Consider the following 5,734-nt stretch of genomic DNA (forward strand, 5'->3'; position numbering starts at 1 on the left):
CTGCTGTCTTTTAGCCAAAGTCTTTTCTACCATCGCTTTGGAGTATCCATTCCGCTGAAGATCATTTTTGATGATGTCTAGTTCCTTCTCGAGACCTTCCTTTGTATTACAGAGCCCAAAAGCACGGTCTAATAGAGTCTTGATGATTCCTCTTTTTGTCGATTGATGGTGGTTGGATTCGTGGTTCAGATACTGTCCCGTATGAGTGGGTTTTCGGTATAAAGATGTTTCCCACTTAGTGTCGGTCCTCTTCACCAAAACGTCTAAGAATGGCAATTCATTGTGGATTTCCTTCTCCATTGTGAAAGTGATGGAAGGTCTCACGCTGTTGATGTGTTTCAGAAAGGCGTCTAGTTCAGTATTCCCATGGTTCCATATTATGAAGGTGTCGTCAACATATCTCAACCAGACTCGAGGTTTCTTGTGGGCTTCTTCAATGGGCATAGTTTCAAACCACTCCATATATATGTTGGCTATAACTGGTGAAAGTGGCGATCTCATTGGCAGTCCCTCATCTTGTGTAAAGAATTCGTTCTTCTATAGAAGTAATTATGGAATTACTAGGACGCTGTGTACGAAACTGTTATTTCCAACTGACAAAATAACTGAAATACTTTAAAGAGTCATTATGATTTTATATACAAAAGAGCGGATGAAAAGATGAAAAAGGCAAGTTTCAAGGCAAATTATATCAAAAGCTATATAATACACATATGGCTACTTCCATTGCGCAATTGAAACAAAAATTGAAAAGAATAATATATTCATAACATATTGTTTTTCAAATAAACAATTGAAAAATTATTTTTTATTTAAAAATCGTAGAACAATATAATTCATGATTGAAAAAAATGGTTCCTTAATTTCAATTTATGGTCGCAAAAAACGATTGTTGATAAATAAACGCATATTTTAGCAACAAATAAAATTTTTCTCTAAAAATCATAATTTGAATCAATAAATATATAACGAAAAATAATTTTGAATTCACCCTTGTAAATGTTTATAACAATTTTTCAAACCAATTTTTGCGACGGCACACGGCGATCTATTCATTAGCCTATTGAGGATAACTTCACGTAGTGGAAACAATTCTAGGGTTTGTTAGTTAACAGGGTTTTTATGTTGACCTTCAGTTCATAAAAAATCATTAACTAACAAATGCATAATTAATGGAAAAGTTGGGATACATTTTTTTATCGCGGATTATTGCTCATTAATGTATTCCAAAACTACATGATTTTTTCATTCCTCAATTCCCATATTCAATATGTTGAAAGAAGGTTTGTTGCTGTGTCAGATTGACGCCCCGCGCGCGAAAGCCAGGCTACCCGTTTCTGGCTAACCTGAAAAATGTATTTGTGAAAGTGAAATACTCAAAACATGAACAACCTGTATTTTTTAGTACATTTTGATCAAAACTAACTTAAATTACGCAGTAGTATACATGACGCAACAATCCAACTTTCATGAATCTTCGCTAATATGCATATCTCTTATACACCTTGCATCCATCTGTTTCACATGTGAAAAACTCGGCAATGTTTAATGGACCTCACTTTGCCTTTTTGATGAATTATTACGTGTATATATGTCCTCACATTGTTAGGATCTTTTAAAAATATATATGGACCTCACTTCACTGGGAGAATACTACAGTCCTCACTCTGTTTAAAAAAAATATCTGTTTAAAATCTGTTTTTCCGTTAACCAGCTGTCGCACCCCTACGAACGACAACCCTCAGAAGTCGAAACTTGTGCAAGCTAAGGATTAACGAGGTCTTACCATTTAACGTGTGATTCCTAACACGGGTTGGACGGTAGCAAGTGAAGATCGATCGTTCAGACTAGGGCTTGAATCACCGACCAACACGGCAGTCAATTCGAGTGAGTGAACAAAGCACCCACGCCGAACCGCTTGGCTACCGAACGACCTCTGAAGATGTATATTGGAAATAAATAAATAATTTTCTTCGTTTGTTTGAAGGTGATTGACAATGTTTCGTGATGAATTTCACTAGTTCGGACTTCCATTGTCTACTATATAAAATGATTTGAAATCCCTGAAACAAGTAAAAAAGAATAATTAAAAAAGAATAGTTGAAAATAACAATTATATTAAGCAACAATAAACCTGAAATGCAATGATAGAAATAACCTACAAGTAAAAATATAATAATTGAATAAATAAAAATTAAAGGAATGCAAAAAGAAAATAATAAAAAATAAAAAGTGTAGAGATTCTAAGTCACGTTAGTTCACGACGTTTCGATTGTTGGTATCTACAATCGTCTTCGGGTGATTTCAAAAACTATATATATATATATATATATATATATATATATATATATATATATATATATATATATATATTGTATTGACTTATATTTTATTTTTTTCAGAATCATGTCTTTCTTACGAGCTGCCCTGATGGATGGAACCATTCGTACTGAAGCCCAAGAGATTGAGATCATGCGCAGGAAGGGGTTAATGGCTGGAACCCCGCTATCTGAAGCCCAGCTAGATGAAGCCATGCGCAGGAGGGTGGTTGTCCATCAGGACGTGGTGATCCAGCCACCCAGGACCCAGATGGTTACGATGGCTCCGACGACGACGACTTTCAATGTCAAGTCCCTCTTTCGTGATTTCAACCCAGACCAGGAAGTGGAATCATTGATGGACCTATCCATCGAGGCGGTACCGACGTCTCAGAGTTTGGAAGGGTTGTTGGAGACGTTGAATCCAAACTTGGAGGAACCACTGCCAGATCTTCTGGATCTATCGGATGTGGAAGATGTGATGTTGGCACAGCTACCTGGTGTGTTATCCCAGATCGACTCCGAGGATGAGTTTGAAAACCCGAAGAAGCGGATACGGGCCAACAATAAGGTGGTGAAGTCTGAAGAGCGGAGTTCCAAGAAGACGAAACCACCATCCGCGAAGTCGAAGTCGAAGCCATCAATCCGGAGGAAGGGTGATAAACTGAGCGTCTTCAGAAAAAGGTGTGAAAGGAACACGGCCATTAGAGCTTGGCCGGAAGCAACCCGTTCTTCGGAAATATCAAAAGCTGGACCATCCTCCCTTGTAGCACCCATCCACCAGGTGCAAGTGGTTGTAGATGTCCATCGGGAAGCTAGTCCGTCTCCTTTACCACATCAGGATGGGAGATCAACCTTACCAGCTTTTCCTGAGGAAAACATTCCTTCGCCCACACGAGAGGTCGCTGCGGAAGTTCCTCTGTCACAGAGCACATGTGAGGACCGGAAAGTTGTTAATTCTTTCTCATACATGCGATCTGTGATGGATGAATTGAGCAAGAAGCGACAGCGTCGAGGTGAGTGCGATTCCCGCCGCAGAGCCATGAGTGCAAAAATTGAAGGCATTCAGGCTCAGAAGCGGGAATTAGATAAGCAGCTGTCTCGCATTGAAGCGGATATTCGCAAAGAAGATCAACGTGAAGGTGAGCTAGTGGCTTACATTGAGAAGTAAGAGCCTCGGGTGCGGCGATGGAAGGACATGATTGCCGGCTTACCGATGGATTTGTAAATATATGTATATATGTAGTGCATGTTAATTTTAAGATATATTTAAGTTGTTTATAAAATATTTTTTGCATGTTAACTTTAAGGTTGTAATTTTTCTCATGATGAAATTAAATAAAAAATAAACAAGGAATTGAAAGGAGTGCATATATACTTTGGTTGTTGCACACAGAATACTGCGAGGTTGGGGCAGTATTTATTCGTTTAATCTAGTCATGTTCTAGCCATATTTAGCATGTAGAAATTAATCACAGAAATAGTACAATCTATATGAGTATTTATTTGCAATATGAGTTAATTCAAAATAAGATCTAGGAGAAATAAACTTTGTATGGTAAAACTAATGAGTTTGATTAATAATAAAGAAGCTAAAAACCTTGCCCCATCCCTAAGCATCATTCAATTCGAATATGATGTTTCCATATATAAATAATGAAAGAATGAAAGAATGAAAGAATAATGGTTCAACAAATAGACGTTACATCATTAGTCATTAGCTCACACAAGTTGCGACTTCTGATGGTTGCCGTTTATAAGGGTGTAGCAGCTGGCTAATGAAAAAAACAACAGGAAAGAATAGATAAATAATGGAAGTAACTATCATTTAGTGTGTTCGAATAAGTAGATGTGGATATAAATGATTGCATACAGTTGGTTAGGTTAGGTCAATTTAGGTGAAATTTTTCTCCTGAGCGGATTGCAAGAAGAACCAATCGATGATGATTCATAGAGAAAATAGTGTATTTTATTTCATATATATGTGATGTTTTACTTAATATATACATGTGATTTACGATATCTGGGAATAAACTACATATCTTCAACTCCTAAGGTATTGTTAACTGTGCGGTTGACCGGTTGAAAAATTTTCTAAGCAGAGCGGAGCGAAGTGGAGCGAAGCTGACCACATCTGTTTTTTTCATTTTGATCCCTTATATTATGATTCATTTAACAAATACTTCTACCCCATCCATCACCCCCTCCACTCTTCCTCCTTCTACAAATCATATATAAAAGGTTGCATTCTCAATAACTGATAGACTTGTTCACTCATCATGAATCGAGTAACTCCAATTGTGCAGGAAGCTGATTCCTCAAGTGAGCCTCATGTCGATTCTCCCGAGGGTTCGTCCTATGGAGATATCCAAGTGCAAGATATCACTTCAACGTGTCCTGACGACTTCGATGGGTATTCAGATACCACCATTGATTTGAATGAGGAACGACGTTATTTCGAATATGAAGCTGATGAGTATGGCCAATTTGATGACCCAATGGATCCAGATGCCGACTTTGGGGTGATGAACGAGTTTTTTCTGATAGTTCGGGGAGAATCACCCAGCCCCGACATTATGGAGCCGTATTTGGATGATCAAGTCGGAGAACAAAATCAATTCGATGACCCCCTCGAAATACCCGACTCTCCGGATCCAGACATAACCATTATAGACGACGATTAAAATGGTTGGGTTAGGTTAGTTTCCTCGGAGTGCACATAATCTGGTTGGTGCACACGGAATACTGCGTGGTTTGGGGCAGTGTTCAACCTAACCCAATATATTTTTTTTGAAAGCTAATTACCCATATGTATCACTCATATCTGATAGAAAAAAGAATAGAGAAGTCCAATACAAATTCCAACATTCAACGTTACATTGGAAGATATATTCGAAATCAACAAGTAACAGGTTGGATATCTAACCATACACTTCAGTTCATCCACTATTTGTGTCAATAATTTTTTTTTGAGAAGGATTTGATTTTTTTCCATCACAAGGTTTAGTGTTAAACAAAAAAAAACAACAACAATAAAAAATATATAATATTTATCAAAACAAATCATTGTGAGGGTACATGGTTACAAATTATGCAAACATCCAATCGACGAAAGTTCGTCAGTGGCCTGTCACAAGCTTCGCAAAAAGTTTGCGTCATCCCCATCATCGAAACAGTGTAATGGATATCAATATGTTGACTCACCCTCATTATTATTTCGATGGGGATAAAACCTAAATCAGCACCAACATAACATGTAGATGGTATCATCAATGGTTCGTATACGAACATGGGAGTCCGTAACACAATATAAATCTAAATTATTTTCCACCGTATCAATGACATTCAACCAACGACTTCCTATAATGATGTTCCCATTGTCAGTTGCCGGGTCATCGTCGATACCCTCATCTACC

The sequence above is a fragment of the Leptinotarsa decemlineata genome, unplaced genomic scaffold (assembly GCF_025532065.1).
Source record: "Leptinotarsa decemlineata unplaced genomic scaffold, Ldec_3_MD MMD2_tig00004307_RagTag_RagTag, whole genome shotgun sequence".
In the NCBI taxonomy this organism is placed as follows: domain Eukaryota; kingdom Metazoa; phylum Arthropoda; class Insecta; order Coleoptera; family Chrysomelidae; genus Leptinotarsa; species Leptinotarsa decemlineata.